This window comes from Heterocephalus glaber, unplaced genomic scaffold (assembly GCF_053883595.1).
Source record: "Heterocephalus glaber isolate CG9 unplaced genomic scaffold, H.glaber_assembly_v1.0 deba00001543, whole genome shotgun sequence".
Classification (NCBI taxonomy): domain Eukaryota; kingdom Metazoa; phylum Chordata; class Mammalia; order Rodentia; family Bathyergidae; genus Heterocephalus; species Heterocephalus glaber.
Window position 1 is genome coordinate 1347988 of NW_028258336.1, and position 19769 is coordinate 1367756.

At 40.8% G+C, this 19769-nt stretch overlaps 2 protein-coding genes across 5 annotated transcripts in view; one reads left to right on the top strand and one right to left on the bottom strand.

Moving 5' to 3' along the window:
• The window catches only part of Pik3r1 (phosphoinositide-3-kinase regulatory subunit 1), a 138040-nt gene that overhangs the window by 94778 nt on the left and 23493 nt on the right, over positions 1–19769 (bottom strand). The window lies entirely within an intron of this gene.
• Positions 1–19769, top strand: part of LOC147824424 (uncharacterized) — a 38675-nt gene that overhangs the window by 10686 nt on the left and 8220 nt on the right. For 3 of the 4 annotated variants that reach the window (XM_087189522.1, XM_087189525.1, XM_087189524.1), the window contains exons 2-3: positions 9160–9242; positions 17761–17828. The gene's annotated coding sequence lies outside the window, so the exon portion shown is untranslated. Of the gene's footprint in view, positions 1–483; positions 6765–9159; positions 9243–17760; positions 17829–19769 lie in introns of those variants that run through there. The other variant, XM_087189527.1, reaches the window with a different exon arrangement.

A 19769-nucleotide genomic window follows, 5' to 3' on the forward strand; every position in this document is an offset into this window, starting at 1 on the left:
AAAAATGCATAAGCATGTGAATGTGATACACACACACATATGCAGGATGGAATATCCTTCATCCATAAAAAAAGAATTCTGACACCTGTACCAACATAGATGAGCCTAAAAATATCTTAATGAAATATGCTAGGCATAAAAGAAGAGATATTTCATGATTCCATTTACATGAACGGTCTAGAAAAGACAAATTCACAGAGAAGAGACAAATTCATCGAAAATAGAGATTGTAACATAGAAGACTAGGAGTAAGGATTTTTTGCTGAATGACTACAGATTTTTGTTTGAAAGGATGAAAAGTTTTGGAAATAGATAGTGGTGATGGTTGCATAACATTGTAAGTAACTAATGCCATTGAATTGTACAAAGTATTTAAAATGACAATTTTTATGTTTTATATATATATATATATATATTGCCACAAAAAGAATTTTTTTTAAAAAGACTAACTGTATTTAAAATACTCTTATGTTTGTTTTCTAGGTTCTCAATAAATGCTTGTTGGATTAAAAAATAAAACACAGCATGATGTTGCATGCCTGTAATCCCAGCACTTGGTAGACAGAGGCAGGAGGATCGCCATGAGTTTGATACCAGGCTGGGCTACACAGTGACTTCAAGACCAGCTTGAACTCATAGTGAGACCCTGTCTTAAAAAAAAAAAAAAAAAAAATGAGATAGTGCTATTCACAGCCAAAATTATACAGGTTGACTATGCTAAGTGTTGACAAGGATATGGAACATTCCAACTCTATCACACTAGTGGTAGGAATGTACAGTAGTACAATCAAGAACAAAGCTTGTTGGTTTGTTTACATTAAACATGCTTCTACAATAAGATTAAATTATGCCACTCCTAATATTTGCCCTAGAGAAATGAAAGCTTTATGTTCATGTTAGGATTTGTAAATGAATGTTCATACCAATTTTATTTGTAGTAGCTCCAAATTGTAAACAACTCCAAATCCCATTAACAGGTGAACGAATTAACAAATGATGGTATTTCCACACAATGAAATACTACTTGGCAAAAAAGGGATGAATTATTGTCTCATGTGACATGGATGAATCTCAAAATTATGATATTGAGAGAAAAAAGCTAGATCAAACAAACAAATTAACAACTGACAGCAAAATAAAAAAGCCCCCAAATGGTATTCATATAATTTGGTATTATTTATTTAAAATTCTAGAAAATACAAACTAATCTGTGATACAAAGCAGATCAGTGGTTACCTGCTGATCCACTGGGAAGCAGTAGGAGCAGAGTGATGAATGGATTAAAAGAAGGCATGTAGAAATTTAGGGGGATGAAGACAGTAACTCATTAAACTGTACACTTTAAGTATGTGAAGTTTGTTAAGTCAGTTGCTCCTCAGTAAATCTGTAAGGAAAAAAAATTTTTTTCTTCTTACAGCATTCTGTGTTTATCAGTCAGAAAATTATGATATACTGATTTTGTTAAAAACCGAGAATTTTCTAATACCTTCCAGAAAGTTGTCACAATATTCAAATATATTGATTTTGTAGCTGCTGTCCCCTTTGATAGGATGCTGTTGCCCAGGGTACAAGATGCACAACCACATATAGCAGTCTGAAAATCTTCACATCATACACTTCCTGATACTAGGGAAAATCGGAAGAATTGTTCACTGAAAGGTGGTTTTAATGAGTATGGGCTTAGAGTAAATGATGACAGAGTCTTTTTGGCCATCCTGAACACCCAGCAGAGTACTTCTCCCTAGAGAGCAGCATGTGTATACCCCTGGCCTCAGGAACTAGCTCCCTTGGACTGTCTGATAAACACCAACTTACTCTTACTCTCTGACTTTTTTTAATGTGGGCTTCGCACAGCCACCTCACTTTGATTAAAATTCTTTTCCAAAGCTTACAGTATGATCAGCTCTCAGCTTCCTGAGTTAGCACTACAGTGCCATGTCTTAGAAACTAAGTTTAATCACCCTGTGTAGACCTGCCTGATACAAGGCTTCCTCCACCACCATATCCAGACTTACTCTCTCTCAGACTGATTCATCCTGTGTTAATTGTTATATTGATTTCTTTCTTGATGTCACTTCATCCAGAGTTCTGGAACCATCTTACTCCAATAAGAGCAACACTCTTAGATCTATAAAGAATGTGTCTCCTGAGCCACAGGAGTGATTGTGAAATAGTACACTCTTTTTTTTTAATTTGAAAATTAGCTTGTATTAGAAAAGTGACAAGGAGTATAAACACAGTGAAAAGCAAGCTAATAAATAACATTTCTTGGTGATTGAACTAATTGGAAATTTAGCCTGTGGTTGATTATTTTCCACACCCAAGCCTCAAGCATTGACACAAATGGCCAGGGTGCTGTTACAGCTGTCTGGGTAAAAGGATTTGCTTAAATATGCTCTTGTTGGCACGGCTAGAATAAAAAATGAAGGGCAAAGTCACACTGATAGATAATGAGCCCTTTATCAAAAAAACTGTGTTGGACAATCTCACTGCTCAGAAAGAAGTTTTCAAAAAGAAACCCCAGCCTTTGTTCCCTCCACTGGAGTGGACCCAGAGCTGTCAGGGCCGCTAACAGAACCTAGCCTGGAGTAGTCCGACAGCCTCCTAGAATAAAGGAAACATATTACCCATCAGCCTCCCCAGTCTAGCTCCTATCACGTCGCCTTTTCTCTGGGTCCTGCCAAGATCTGCATGCAAAGAAAACACTTTGGATAAGGTAAGACTGTATTCTGACAGTACTGATTTTTCTAAAACCGCTTAGAATCTTTTAGCACTCAAAGCCCTTGTTGTAGGAATGCATAATGATGTTAGCAAGAATTTCTTTTCTGTGTTTAGGAATAAAATGCTTTTTGAAGGAATGACTATCAATAATTTAGAATTTTCATAGGTGCTTAGATCCTTTACTAATGTTCTTGAAAAATATACCTCATGTTTTCTGTTTTAAGAAGGGATTCATATTTATAATGGCCCATTGGATTTTGATATTTAAAGAAGGCTTTTACCAGAACTGTTTTATTAGTTGCACAAGCCCTGGGTTGTAGGCAGAACACAGATTGTGATTTCCATTTTGTGGATGAAGAAGCAGACTTGGTAGGTGATACAGTTTGGCTGGGCCCCATGCATGGTAAGCAAGAGAACCAAGTCTCCACACAGGCCTTCTGATTCTGCAGTTTAGGCCATTGTTGGGTGAAGCTTCCTTCTAGGTAATGTGCTCCTTACCCTGCACTTGTGGCCTTTGCTAGGTAATTCTCAGTCTAACTCCTGTGATTATTAACTCATATGTCATCCCCACAGATTGACAGGAAGTATTGGAATAGCCTAAGGAGGATTTGAGATGACCTCCACAGAATTATAGACCTCTGGGATAACTTCATCCTCTACTTCAGGAATTTACACAATTGACAAGTACTTTAAGCATCTAGTTTAACACTCTTGTGTTTCAGATGAGGAAACTGAATCTCAGGAAAGCTACATAACTATCTCTATGCTATAAAAGTAGTTGGTGCTCCAAGGCACACAGCTGGTTATAGACAGAGCCATGACAAGAAGCAAAGTCTACTGAGACCCAAGCCTCACTGTTTTAGCCAGGGCCCCTGTGGTATCATTCTGGCTTAGCTAGTACCTGGTAAATACTTGCCAAATATAACAGGCACCGTTGACTTATCAAAGAAAAGATTTATGACTCAACTAAATGATTACAGAACTGTCAACAATGCCCTTGTAAAAGATTAATAATCTTGTGCAAAATTCAGGCATGGTGCCACATGAAAAACAGGAGGAACAGTGTAGGGCTGATGATGCAATCCTAGGAACACTTATCTAACCCTGAAATACCATAAAATCCTGCACCTCTCAGTTTCTGCAGAAAAGGAGTGGGCCATCCCTGCTCCTTCAGTCACTGACTTTGAAGGGAAAAGAAAAGACATGTCTACTCCCAAGCCTTCAGGTGATCACGGATGCTTGCACACATTTTTATTCCCACCTCCGCCACTACCTCTACTACACCACCAAAACTGCATCCTAATATCCCCCCATTTCCTTACCAATCTCTGTGTAACACTAAAAACCTAGTATTCTTCATAAGCTGTACTCTTCATAAGCTGAGGCTCAGCACTGTGACAGAAGTGACTCTGCCATGCTTTTACTTCTTCATTCTTTTCTGGGAGAAAGCTTCTTGGCTTCTCAGCAGAAGGCTACAAAGTCATTTGTTTTAGAGCCAAAGTGGTATCAAGCAAGTGGCCACGGGAGCTGGTAGCTTGGGGCAGGCAGAGTGTATGTACTTGGCTCTATAAGGAGGTTGGACTGTGTCTATGCTCACAAGCAGAAAGCCCGCGAACAGAGGAGTTCATGTTTACACAAGCCAATCATCTAATCTCCACAAATGCCCCCACGAGGTGTGCATAATGCCAGTCTCCCATCTTATAGATAAGGAAAAGAGCAGGGCTTTGAGCTCAAACCTTTGTTAAAGCATTCTCTGAGCCAGGAGTCTACAGACTGTACCCTGTGGACCCCTGCTTGGTCCACTGCCTGCTTTCTAAATAACTTTTGAAGTTGTCTATGCTGCTTTCATGCTACCCTGGAAGGACTAAGTTCAATAGTTGCAATAAAGATTATGTGGCCCACAATACCTAAAATGCTTACTAGTAGTTCTCATATAGATTTACTATCTGGAGGACAGTTTAGCAACTATGTAATTCTTCCCCATTTGGCTTAAAGGTGAGGAAATAGAAACCTGTAGATTAAAATATATCCTTACTTTCAGGTTACACTGAACAGGAGCAGGGTGAAGACTGAAACCCACATCCCCAGTCCACAGATTTGTGATGTTTTATTAGTCTTGAGTTTCATGAGCCTCCTCGGGGGGAGCTGAAAATGAGTTTAGAACAAGACTGGAAGAATGACAGGTACCATCTAGAAGGTGGAGGATGAAGTTAAAGGTAAATACAGAAAGACAGCATAACATGCTCATAACAGGGTACAAAGGCACCCAAGACCAATCACATCTACTCTGGGAATTGTCAAGGCCAGGCCTGGAATTCAAGCCTGCTTGGACTCTCAGCTCCCAACTTCTCTTTATATACTAGAGTAAGTTGTCTATGTGGCACTAAAGAATGGATTATTTATAAATGTCCTAGCCATATAGTTTAGTCCTAACTACAATGTTAGTTCCTGGAGGCAAAGTCCATAGGTTGTGAACACCTGGGTGTAGAGTCTGTCTCCTTTCCCTGCAAAGAGGGTTTGCTCTGGAAGCCAAGAGAGAATGTTGGCCTGATTATTTCTTGAAGTTTTTTCCTGCCTATTCATAAAAAAGATATTTATTTACAATCATTTTCATCACAGTAATACAACCCTTATTTTATTTTAGAGCTTCAAAGGAATACACTATCAAAATCAGCATCTTTATGACTTGTCATCTAACATGTTCTATATTTTGAAGGGAACAAAGTACATATTTTCCAGATGCAATTGAAATTTCAACTCCTGCTATTTATCTTAGGATTTGGAGGAGTCCTCCCAATAGTCAAATGAGAATCAAATGAAGTAGAGTGCGTTATATAATTTTCATCTGCAGAAATGCAAATGATATTTAAAATCAACATAATTTCAAAACTATTGCATTGCTTTGTTGAACAATCATGTACAAATGCAGCCTCATAGTCCAAATCCTATACAAATCAAAATCTGTTGTCATTCATCACTAATATGAAATTTTAGAAATTTTGGAAACTGTAGTTGCCGTGTTAAATTTTTTAAAAAGCAGCCCGGAGAGATGAAATATTTGTAAAATCAGCACTCTTTGAATTATCTTCATTTAGGTCTTGTGGCTCACATACATTAATTTACTCAGTTGAAATTCGGGTTAGCTTTCTGTCACAGTAACAAATACCTTAGATAATCAACATATAAAAAGGGAAGACTTGTTTTGGCTCATGATATTAGAGGGTTCAGTCCTTGATTGCTTGGTGCTGTTGCTTTCGGCTGGTGATGATACATTATGGCAGGAATACATGATGGGACTAATCTCTCCCTTTATGTCTGGGAAGTGAAAGAGAGAGGAAGGGACTGGAGTCTCACAATCCTCTTTAAGAACACACCCCCAATAACCTCAAAGCTTCTTGCTAGGCCCCACATCCTGAAGGCTTCACTCTATCAATTGTAGCACTTGGAGGAATAAGCTTTTACCTCATAGACATTTAAGGGACACTGAAGATTCCAATCATAACAAGAGTTAAGGGCACACTTGCACTGTTTGCCTGGCTCATTTTTTTTCTGGTCTTGTGTCCCCTCCCCCCAAAGCAATCCCATTGAACTATCATGGGAGCATCTAGTCTGGCCGCAGTGCACCAAGGCATATTAATCAAAGTGGGATAATCAGAGCCCTTCCTCCAGGATCTGCTTCCTGGCCGTGGCTGGTTGGTCCAGAGGAGGACAGCTGGCCAAACTGAACCAAAGAGTTCTTCATCCAGAAGTTTGCATTTTGTACTTAGAGAGCCGGAAAGTCTGAGCTCTAGGACTAAAAGCCTCAGGAGCTGTCAGTCACTATGTTTCCTTTTATATTCACAAGAAAAAGAATGAAAGTTGGTTTGTGAGGGGAGAGAAAGAGGAGCAAAGCAGATATGCAGAGAGGAAGAACTGAGGAGAGAAAACTGTGAAGTCATGAATTCATGATTCTTGTTTTCCTGAAACCTAACTGCAGACTTATTCTTGTACTCAGTTACATAAGATACCTTTATATTCTTAAAATAAAAGTTTCTTTTGTTTAAGCTCATTGGAGTGGTATTGCTGTCACTTGTCACTAGATGTCTTAAATACACGTATGCAACAGAACACAATTTTAAGAACAACATGAAACAGAAATCGTTTTGCTAGGAAAATATGTATAGTTTCTGGAAAGTTTACTTGTCAATAAGGTCCTTCAAATTATAATTGAAGGGGCTGGGGATTCAGCTTAGTGGCACCGCACCTGCCTCACAAGTGCAAGGACCTGAGTTCAATCCCTGGTACAAAAGAAAAATTATAATTGAAGGCTGATTAAGCAAGCCAATGACTTAAGCTTAAGAAGTTCAATAGTAGTTCAACTCTTAGCCCATTTGTTGTTTGTTGTCACCATTATTATGGTTTGTTTTAATGAATAATAAGTAGCAAGGGCTGGAAAATGTATTGATGACCTAGAGAAAAGAGACATAAATAAATGATGATGAAATTAAAGTGTAATACATGTGCTACAGTCAAAGCCCCTTCCCCATTCTAACCATTCTGGTTTGAGTCCTTGTCCCTATGCCAAAAAATGGCCCAATAATCCATTCTGTGGTGTAAGCAAAGCCTGGTGGTCATTGGCTCTCCCTCCTCCTCACTGAGTCTGTCAGTATCAAGTATCAGTGTTTAAATAACCAGACATCCCTTAGATGTATCCATCTCTTTTCATCTCTATTGATGCTACCCTCATCCAAACTAGCATCACTTAGTTGTCACCAAATTGGTCTCTTTTTTGAACCCCCCAAACCTTTGCATTCTTCACTCCACAGTCCTAGCCAAAGGGTGCTTTGTGAAGTGTAAAAGGAATCATGGTATCCATCACCCCGCACACAGGCTTAGTATGCATATTCTCTTGTAAACATTCTAGTGGCTTCCCATTCCCAAGGTCAATAGCCTAACCCATGTCTTCACAGTAAAATCACCCAGAAGTTGAAAAAAAAATACCTATGCTTCTCACTTCCAAAAATTTGGATCAACTTATTGTAGAGTGGAACCATTTATCAGTATTTTCTGATGCTCCACAGATGACCCCGACATGCAATGGAAAGAGCTACTCTAAATAGGCCCAATTTCTGAACTTGAGTGTAACACCATCTTGCCCTACCCTCTGTTCTTCCTTTAGCGTGGTGTATCCCCACCCTCTGTTCCCCAGCCATGCTGGAAGCTCTTGGCTACTCAAAGCCTTGCCCTTCTGGCTGCCTCAGGCCTTATCCTGAGGGTCCCGCTCCCTCTCCTGCAGCTCTGAGCTGGGTATCAGGTCCTGGAAAACCTCCCCTGCCCTCTCTGGCTGCTCCGTTCCCATTTCAGGCTCCTCACATGCCATGTCCTTCTTTTGTGGCACATGGCACCAGCTAGTTTTACATTTATGTGTCTTCTTTGGATAATGTTTGTCTTTCTCACCAGACTATAAGCTATGTGAGGGCAGGGGCCATGTTTGCTTTGCTCACCACTATCAGACCATATCCAGGCCTACGCCTTCGAGGGAGGCTTCTGCATATGTGCTGAGTAACCAAGTGGGGCAAGGGTTATTCCAAGGGCTGTACCATTAAAATTCAGCACCAAGATTCTTGTTACCAAAGGAACAAAAAGTCTGAGGGAAAAGTCAAATATCAAGTGGAAAAGTTGGGGCAAAGCTTCGAGAAAGGAGGGCTTGGTGGACAGTTGTTCAATAGGGTGAATGGAGTATAAAATACTCAGGACAGCTGGCAGGTCTGGAGGACAGGGCTCTGGGCCACCAGCTCTGGTCTTCTACTTCATCCGCCATGGTCCTCTTCCTGGAACTGAAGTATGTAGCTGGAGAGCAGAAAGGACCACCTTTGCCCAGCAATGCCTGGGGACTTGGTAGGGCAAGCAGCACCCTAGGGGTTCACTGGGGCAGACTGTGGCCTCATCTGGGTGAGGGAAGACTCAACTAAGAGAGGTGAAGTTACTTCAATGGTTAGACTTGGAGCCAACTTCCTAGCTTCAAACCTTTGCAGGTATCCCTGCAACTTATTTGCTAAGTGACCTTAGGACAAGTGCCTGCTTCCAAACTCTAGCATGGGGAAGACAAGAGTACTTACCTTATGGCAGGGTAAGTATAAATATAATGAACGCTACTAAGACAAGCATGAAGATCCTTCCCCCACGAGGTCCTACGCTAGATGACATGCAGTTGGAGCGTTGCCAGTACTGCCCTTAACCACTGTACCTGCAGCCCTCATTGTGCAAGCCATTGAGGGAGAAAAGGCTCCTGGTTTCTGAATGAGACCAAATTAACGATTCCTGAATTTTAGATAAATCATCACTATATCCCAATTGATCCCACTGTACAGATGGTTTACTTTCCAACTGCAGGCAACAAAATGGCATTGAATCTCAGAATGTCTGTGCAGCTCTGCTTTATTCTCTGTGTTACCCCAGGAAGCAGGCCTGATACCTCTTGAAGTGAATATGGAGAGCTCGCACGGGCATTTCTTCACTGGGACACCACTGAGGGATTCATGGTAGGTCGACTTACTCTTCTCTCCTTGGTTCCCCATTATCCTCACATATCATATTTCCAGGAACAGCAATAAAGGGGGCATCCCATTTATTCCCCTAAAATGAAATACTCTAAGTGTACAGTAAAACATGACACCTATTGACTGTATTATGCATCCTTCACCAAACAGGGTTAACCAGAATGTCATTTCTGTTACAACCATTCAAATTCTGCCTGAAATCCCAATGTGATTAATGTTCAGGGGAAAAGCAGAGTGATGAGTAATTTGAAGTATCAATGTACCTGGATCATGGAGCGCCCAGATGTTTGGCTGAGTAGCCCTCTGGTTATGTCTGGGACAGTGTTTCTAGATGAGATGCACATTTGAGTCAGTAGATAAGTAAATCAGACTCTCTCCCTAATGTCAGTGGGCCTCATCCAATATGTTGAAAGCCTCAGTAGAGCAAAGATCCTGGCTTCTAATGAAAGAGAGTTTCCTCCTGCCTGATTGACTAGAGCTGGAGGATCTTTTTTTCCCTGTCTTTAGATACAAACTGAATCACCAGCTATTCCTGGGTCTCCAACCTGCTGGCATTTGACCTATACCATCTGCTCCCCTGGTTCTCAGGACTTTCAACTGGAGCTGCACTTTGGCCCTCTTGAGTTTCAGTTTGCTGACTTCAGGTCCTGGGATTTGTCAGCTTCCATAATCACATGAATTAATCCCTTGTGATAAATAATTTCATTATATATACACACACATACCCCCCGCACATGTCTCTGAAGAACCCTAATTAATAATACAAGGAGCTTGGAAGGCTGTTTTGCCTTAGTAAGTTCAAGAGGCCAAAAGTTAATGAATTTTTTTACTTGTTAATTAAGACTCAAGAGTTTTTAAGAGAAATTCTGACTCGTGAAGGCAAATCACTTCCTGTATACTGCTGTAGTTAAAGAAGGAGAATTAAAGGCTGGGTGTATTGTGCATGCCTGTAATCCTAGCACTCTGAAAGGCTGAGACAGAAGTATCACAAGTTCAAACCCAGCCTGGGGAACTTAGTGACTTAAAAGAACAATAAAAGGGCTGGAGATGTAGCTCAATATGAAAGCCCTGTACTCAATTCCCAGTACAACAAACAAACAAAGAAACAAACAGAAGGGGGGGGGAAGAGGAGGAGGAGGAAGAGGAGGGGAATTAACTTAAACCAAGTGCTCATCATCAGCCAGCCACTTACACTAGCATCAATGCAATTCAATGAATTCAGGATATATTTAATGGCTTCAAAAATTAGTATAAGAACAAGTTTCAGGCACTAGTTCTTTCATTTGCCTTTCTCAATAAACATGGAATTTACTAAATAGCAAAAACCTTGAATGCAGTAACCCTAACACAAGCCAAGGCATGAGCCTTCTGTCTAGAGAAGCTACGCAAACTTCCAGGGGGCAAAGTGTGATTTCTCCCCTTGTGTTAATCAGGCAGTGGTCACTTTAAAACTATTCTTCCTACCTAAACTGCATCTTTGTAATGCAGAGTAGATGACTGGACATTCTGTCTTCCTGACCCCCAGGGCTGGGATGGCTTACAACACAGTTTGTTGTTGTGGAATACAATAGGCTGTGACCACAGGTTTGGTTGGCTCAGAGATAGCTCTGCTTCCTCGTAGACTTTCTAGAAATCACGGGAAGACTTCCAGACTCAGCTCAGTCCCAGATGCATAAACTACAAGATTTTACTGGGAGACACGAAGCTTTCTTCATGTAAGGAAATTAATTTCTTGAACCTATATATAAAGTGAGCAATGTGGGGTCTCATGGCCTCCTGGTGAGATCTTTCTGGTCTTTTCTTAGCTACCTGGTGGAACGGACAGGATGGTCGGGAGGAAAAGGCTTCCTGCCAAAAGCAGCAGGCTGGCAGGCTCATCTCACCCTCCTATATAAAAACAGATCTACCCAACCCATCCCTGAAGTGTTTTGAAGTCATAGCCCCAGTCACTGACAAAGCAATGGTCGGTTATGGCCCAGAAGCAGGGACTAGAGACCTTGGCTTTGCCATTTGCTTTTACCACCTAACTTTTCTGGGCCTCACCAGGGGAGGAAGAAAGAAGAAGACAGGGCTGCAGAATTACTGAGACTCTTTCTTTAAAAGCCCCAAGGCTTTTGGTTATCTCCTTCTAGAGTGGTATTATCAGGAAGATAAGCTTCCCAACCTATCAGAAGTAAAAACTTGGCAGTCCTAAAGTCCCTTCTTTCCACCATAGCTGAGCTTCTCATACTCCTGTTGAGTTTAACAAACATTTTTCGGTACTTCCTGCAACACAGAATCCTGCACTAAGTTCAGGAAGCACAAAATGAACTCCCTGACTTGTGAGTTCTTAAGGAGGATCCATATAGGTAACTTAGCAGAATATGTGCAAATTTGTGTTATTTTAAAGAACACAAAAACACACACATGCCAGTTTTATTTTCTTTTATGTAAAAAAAAACCAATGGGGGTGAAGGGCGCATAGGTAATGGGGAAAAAAATAAGAACTAAGATACATCATGTTCAGGTACAAACACTCAATGATAAATGTAAATATATTGTATACCTAAAATGTACCAATTAACATATAAAGGAAAAAAAAGAAAATAAAAAACCCCAAATAGCCAGGGATTTAGCTCAGTGGTTCCAGCGCCTGCTCGCAAGCACAAGGTCCTGAGTTCGATCCCCGGTACCCCCCCCAACCCCCCACCACCACCTTTTTTGTGGTACTGGGAATTGAACCCAGGGCCTTCACACTGAGCTTCATCCCCGGTGACCCTCCCCTTCTTAATTTTTTAAATATTTGAGATACTAAGTTACTAAGGAGTAAGTTACTAAATTGTCCAGGTTAGACTGAAACTTGGGATTCACCTGCCTCAGCCTCCCAGAGTGTTTGGATTACAAGGGTGTGCCATTATGCCTGCCTTGAGGGCAGCTTTAAAAGGAGTCTGCAGATTTTTTGGTACTGTTTCCATGAAGACAGAGATACTTCAGTGATTGCACTGGAATCAGTTGAATCTTGTGATCGTGATAGTGATGTCAGAGGTTGGTAGAAAAAAGGCTATTTCCTGGTTCTCCTGCAGTGCTCAGGGGAAGCCATCCACCACAGAGCAAGTCTGACAGCCCACAGACACCTGAGTGTCCAGGTGCCCTTGTGAACAGCCCCTCTAAGCTCCTGAGACTCCTCAACTGCTGGGAATGGACACAGCAGCAGCCCCATCTATGACTGCAGCCCGGGTCACCCCTGACTGCTGCTGCATGGGATGTCCCTGGAGAGGCCTGCCTGGCTCAGCCTTTCCTGAATTCCCAACCATAGGCTGAGGGTAATCTAAAATGACGATTTTAAGAGACTGGTTTTGGGGGTAACTTACTATACAGCAACAGCACAACCAGAACAAAATGTTCATCAATATTATTCCTAAAATAATCCAGAATCAGTGTTACCATAGAAGCATTTATATTATAATGATTATTCAATGGATATAACCCATGCGCAGGGAGAGGAAGGTAACATTGCTACACTGACATAAAACCTTCATAAACAGAATTGTGTAGTGTTCTAAAATGTCTTATAGCTTTTAAAATGTAGCCTTGAGCTAGGTGGGGTAAGGTGCCTGCCTGTGATCCCAGGACTCTGGGAGGCTGAGGCAGGAGGATCAAGTTTGAGCCCAGCATGAACAAATTAATGATTTAGCGAGAGAATTTGTCTCAAAATAAAAATGGTTGGGGGTATTGCTCATTGTGAATGCCCTGGGTTCAATCCCCAGTTCTGGAAAAAACAAAAAGCTAGCCTTGAAATGCAGTTTAAGTTTTATGACCTAGAAATATAATATATCTATGGAACATGAGTATTCTGAAAAAAATTCAATTTAAGAAAAATGAAACAAGGGTAACCCTTTAAGTCATAATTCCTGTTGGTCTGCTTCACATTATCAGTGCTCTTCAGGAAAATTAAATTTTTTGTTTTTGTTTGAAGAAAAAAAAAGTCATCTTGAGTCTTTATTTACTCCAACCATAGTGAAAAACATTCTGGTCTGCTGGTCAGAAGAAAAATACTGGAAGATAAGAACAGACTCCTGCCTTCTATCCCCTTGGCTAGACCTTGTGGCATATGATCTTCCTATTATAAATTCATAGATGTTTTCAATACCAACAAGATTCAAGGGTTCTAAATCAGCTGGAGTGGAGTGACCTGCCCCACTCAATGGACCAAGCCCTGGTCTAAAGATACAACTACACTCACTGCAGAAAACATCTCTGTTTTAACAGAGCCTGCCTCGGGAAAGCAGCTAACCTTGCCCTTCATGTTGGTTTCTTTTTTTGCAAAGTTATAATTACAGCCCTGACCTACCTTAAGAGTCACTGCATAGGTTGAGGGAAGCTGCAAAGTGGTTTTATAAAAAGTCTGTAAATTAAAAATACTAAGTTAGCTTTTCAAATATGGTAGTTTTCAACTCAATTGCTTTTTTTTTCAAAAGTCAATCTTAGTCAGGCATGGTGGTGCACCCCTGTAATCCCAGTACTCAGGAGGCTGAGGCAAGAAGATCACCATGCATTCAAGGCTGGCCTGCACTACATACTATAGTAAGTTCAAGGCCAGTCTGGACTACATACTGAGACCTTTTCTCAAATAACAAAAATGAATGAACAAAAAATTAAAATTGCCTGCCTTTTGCCATCTGAATTGTAACACAGTATTCACTGTATAAGTAAATGTGTGTGTTGGGTAGGGTGGGTTTAGCAAATAAACATACATCTCACTCAGGAGCCTTTTGGTTTGGAACTAATGCATGGAACAAGTAGAGAAGCACCTGTTTTCATGATTGAACTAAGATTGGGTGGTATATAAAGTCCACATGGGACAGGAAAAGACAAGTGAAATGCTATTTAGATAACAAATTCACAGTGTGGTTCCTTCCAGTGGTGAGGCCATTCTTAATCGAAATATATTGAAAAATATCATTGTCCTTTGAAAAACCTTTTGGAAATAACTATTATGGAAAAAAGGGCAAGTCTGCATGTACTATTGTTGGTTTCCAAGCTGTCGCGAGCAGGTACTGTGAGTAAAGAGGACTCGGACTCAGATGGCAGTTCACACACTTATATTATCATAATTCACTTCAATACAGTTATCACACAATATTAAGGCTGCCAATTACCACGTCCCTGCACCTGTACTGCGCAAGTCCTTATGGGAGCGCGACGTTTCCTCCCGTGGGGTCAGAGGGTCCGATCCGTGGGGTCAGAGGGTCCGATCCGTAGACGAAGGGCGTCGAGTCGGCGCTAGGCTATCCTCTCTCCGCTTGCCTCGTCCTCTGGTCTCGTCTGGTCGGCGGCAATGCTCCTTCCAGCGGGATCAGGTGTGCAGATGTCTCAGTCGGTGGCCAGATCAGCAGATGGACTGGTCAACTGGTCGGTGGACGGATCGACTACTTGCTTGGGGTCTTCAGCTCCTTTTATACTATTCGAACTGGGCGTTTGTGGTATTGGTTCAGACTTATCACACTGTCCATTTCGGGGCACACCCTGTCCAGTTCGGGGCACACCCTGTCCAGTTCGGGGTACACCCTGTCCAGTTCAGGGCACACCCTTATCAGTTCCATACCGCTTAAGGTTCTACTTTCATATCTTATGGTTACACATCACTCTTATGATTATGTCATACTTAGGTTACAGCACTCTTAAAGTCACAGCACACTTTAGGGTTACAGCACACTTAGGGTTTTACAATTCCATCTTATTTCAAAGTGTTCTCCACACATGCTCATGAAAAAAAACACCTTTTAAACTCCAGTTGCTTCTTGTTGCTAACCCGACTGTGAAAACGTGTCTCATTTTCTCTCCCTTCACCAGTGTTTGTGAGGTCTCATTCTTCGCCACTTGGCTCCAAGGTTACTTTCTGTCTGGGACCTCCTGATCTTCTTCCTGTGAGTCCTTGTCTCCCTGCTGCTGGGTTCTCACAGCCCTGCATTCACTCTTCTGCACAAGCAATTCCAATGCTGTGCTCAAATGCCACGCTTACATCCTGTCTTCCCTTCAGACTCTGAGCACCACGGGACCAAGGACTGTGGCTTATTTATTCCTCTTTCTGTCTGCACAGCCGGGACAAAGCTCCATGTGGACAAGTGCTCAGCCTATGCCAAATGCCCTGTCCTTGGATCTATCTGCAATCATTTGATTTAGTCCGAATTTCTAAGACTGCCCCTTTATCTCTATGGTTCCTTTTGAGTTTTGATTCTAAAGTTCTTAACTGTGAAATAGAGATCACATTTGCTGATGCAAGGCCTGCAGACATCCATGTACATGTCTGTGTGTCGCATGTGTGCATATGGAGTCACCGTCTCCCATTTCTGGCTGTGTCCCTCACATCTACCCTGCACATGATGCTTTATTTTCATTCCTTCCTCCCATTTCCCTTTCGGAACACATATGAAGGTGAGAAAGCTTCCTCTTGCTACTATATTTGTACTTGCCAAATACTATATTGAATCCAGCTACAATTCTGCAATTATTTGGAGAAAAGTGCTATCTTTCTAGCACAAAATAAATTTTCTTAAAATCTATTCTATCAGAAGCCTATTCTAGTCTCTAAATATGGCCTGGAATCAGTAAGACTCTGTTTGGAGATTTTTCTAACATAAAGAAGCATAGGGTAGAAATACTCCAAAAAAGGCAGTATGGATTATTGCTTTAAGAATATTTAAGACCCTCTAATGGCATGGGAAATGGTCACCAGGAGTGATAAAAACATGGAATAAGGCTAATCAGAATTAAATTCTTTTTAGCTATGTTCATTTTTTTTTATTTCCATATGTGTACAAAGATTTGAAACTACTGCATAAAAATATTGACATGCTGATTCAAAGATCTGGAACTCAATTATTTTGCATTGTACTTCTTTTCTGCATTTTCGCAATTAACCAATGACAATGTACTTTTCTCACTAGACAAATACCATAAAACCCAACGTGATATTTAAAGAAAAAGCCTGACAGAATTAAAAAGTGAACAGATTAAGACATTTAAAAGAAAAAAATCTATTTTATATACCGTAGCCTGGGAAAAGGGAGCTGCAAAGGGACTTTTTATTGTAATATTTTATAATTAAAAATTTATAAAAGTTTATAAAAAACTTTAAATTTACAAGAGTAAAAAATAGCATGTGATGTTCCAGGTACCCATCGGGTAAGTTAATCAATTAACCCCACTGCTGGCTCTGGTCATCTATGCCTCACTATCTTTTTACTTCATGCAGTTCTTTTAAAGGGCCTTGGTTAGCCTTCAAGTGTGGGTATATTTTATTTTAAACACTGTAGCTTGGATCTTCTCTTTGGGAACACTTTACAAAGCCCCAAACCTTCTGGACACCCACTGACATACTACTGCATCTTGATTCTGCAACTGTGTACGGTTCAGCCCCATCCGGAGAAAAATCCTGTTGAAGTCCCTGTGAGCCAACATCTATGGAAAGCAAAGCTATACGATATTTATTCAACTTTTCTTCTGCCGGTTGGGTCCGAGCACAGAATCCAGTGGCCAAGATAAAGCCTGGGCTGGCGGGCCTTGGCAGCCTGAGCAGCCCCATTATGATTCAAGATTCGGGGTGTAAACAAATGCAGTGTTTAACAATCGCCAGTTTGCTTTTAATGTTTTATAACCGTGACTAGGGCTGGGGAAGAACACAGTAGTGTCTTCTTCACTGGAACTGAAGTCGAGGCTTTATTTAGTTTTTGGGCAAGCCGCACTGGCAGCTGCAAGGTCTCAATGGGCGCTTTCTAGTCCAGAGCGGGCTGCGGGCTGCGTTGCTGGGAGCCCCGGGTCTGGAGCCGTCCGGGGAGCCTGGAGTGCGGCGGGGGCGGAGGAAGCAGGCAGCCCGGCCTGCCCATCCCGGCTCCGTGACAGGTGCTCAGACAAGGAGCAGAGGGAGCCCTCCCCGCCGCCCGCTCCGGAGCCTGAGCTCCGCGTCTGACACTAACTGGAGTGTTTTTTTTTTAATTGCGTTTTTGTTTCAGGAGTCCAGAGCATTGGCGGGCAGAGACATACCCCGTGGCTCGGGTTTTCTCTGCTCAGCCAGCGCTGATGAAAACATTCACAAAGCCCCTGACTTTGCCTACAGACCAAGACTCATTCTGATAACAAACCGGGCCTGCTGCTGGCAGAGCGCCTTCTTAGATTCATGATGCAGTTCGAATGGGCAGGAGCCTTTGAAGGAAAGTCTGTAAGGCCAGGCCAAAGGAGATTATCTCCTCTTGATTTGGATTGATAACCCTGTTTATTATTAACTAACATTTACTGAGAACTTTTATACGCCAGGCATTGAATTAGGTAATTTATGTTCACTTTCTCCATTGCCGCAACCCTTTAAAGTTTTCTTTTTGTTGCTTTTGTTTTTTAACCAAAGAAAAAAATTGAGTTTCAGAGAGGATAGGTAATTTGTCCAACATGATTAAGCAGCTTGTAAACGTTGCAAACAGAAATCCAATCTTGTTAATGACAGTAAAGTAATTTTTACTCTTTCTAGGAGAAACATACAGCTTATGCCTTACAAATTTCAAGTTGAAGGTCTGAGGTGGTTATGGCCTGCAACAGGTGAGTTGGTCATAGGAATAAGAGCAAGTTAATAATTCAGATAGCCTAAAGTATCTACTCTTTTTCATGGCAGAAAATTCCAGGAAAATGCAGACAAAGTAAAATTAATTAGGCAGAGTTGAAAAAGCACCACTTCTCAATAGTTCACAACTTGGGCTTGGTGAGCTTGTATAAAAGCTTTTTATTTAATTAATTAATTAATTTATTCATTTATTTTTTGATACCAGGGATTGAACTCTGGTCCTTGCACTTGCGCAGCAGGCAGCGAAACCACTGAGCTAAATCCCCGGCCCAAACCTTTTTAATTCTAACTGCTCATTCTTTTTTTAAAAACATTAATTTTATTGGTACATTTTAGGTATACAATATAATGACATTCATCATTGGAAATTTGTACCTTTACACAATCTTTCTTGGTTCTTATTTTTTTCTGCATCCCCCTGACCTCCCTTCAAACCCTCTATCCCTACCGATTTACAAAGATTTTGTTTACATTTTTTCATTTTCTCATATTAATTCCATTCCCTTCTTTCCTTTCCCCTACCCCTCCCACTTCCCCTTTGCCCCTTTTCTTCCTATTTCACATTATCTCTTACACATTTTAGCTCTTATTTACACTTTCAGTTTCTCACACTAGAGAAACTATTCGTTATTTATACATGTGTGTCCTATTTATTTCACTTAAAAGTATCACCTCAATGTGCATCCATTAACTTTAAATGTCTCTAATTTCTCATTTTTTATGGCTGAGTAGTACTCCATTTTATAAAAAACCACATTTTCTTTATCCAGTCTCCAGCTGTTGGGCAATTGGGCTGGTTCCAAGTTTTAGCTATTACAAATTGTGCTGCTATAAACTTGGGTGCACATATATAACTGTGGTATGATTCTTTTAATTCTTTGGAGATGATACCCAGCAGAGGAATAGCTGGGTCAAATGGGACTTCCAGTCCTAGTTCTCTGAGGTATCTCCATACTGATTTCCACAGTGGTTGCACCAGTCTACGCTCCTATCAGCAGTGGAGCAGGGTTCTTCTTTCCCCACAGCCCCACCAGCATTTGTTATTGGTTGATTTCATGATAGCAGCCATTCTTTCTGGGATGAGGTGGAATCTCAGTGTTGTTTTCATTTGCATCTCTCAAATGACCACTGATCTGACTGCTCATTCTTATCTTATTTTAAGTAATTGCTCATTAATTTAAAACACTTTTAAAGGATTTCATGTTGGGGGAACAGTTTAAGATTTAAAGAAAAATTGAGAAGAGAGATTACAGAGAGTTGCCATAAGCCTTCTATTCAATTCCCCTATTTACATCTTAAATGCACATTGTTATAATAAATAAACCAATATTTATACAGTAATTGATGATCATAGTTTGTGTAAGTTTCTTTCGATTTTACCTAATTTCCTTTTCCATCTCTGGTGGCATCTGGGATGCCACATTACATTTAGTTGTCTGTCCTCTTGGACTCTGCTTGGCTTTGAAAGTTTCCCAGACTTTTGTGGGTTTGGATTACCTTGACAGTTTGGATGAGTGGTGATAATTGATTTTACAAGATGTAAGAGGATGCCCTTCTATTGGGATTTGTTTGATGTTTTTCTCATGATTATCTTGGGGTAATGGATTTTGGGGAAGAAAACCTCACAGGTAAAGTGCTAATTTATCACATCATATCAAGAGTATGTTGATAGTTCAACATGATTTATGACTGTTGATGTTGACCTAGATATTTTCACTGAAATAGTTTGTCAGGTTTTTCCATTGCAGAGTTTCCTTTTTCCCTCTTTCTTCACTGTATTCTTTGAAAATCACTACACACAACCCGAATCAGCAGGAATCCTCGATAACTTTTAAAATAGTCTTGTTCATTTCTTTCAACCTCTCAAAATGATTTATTCTTACTTAGCCTTATTTGATACCATTTGTGTTTATCAACCT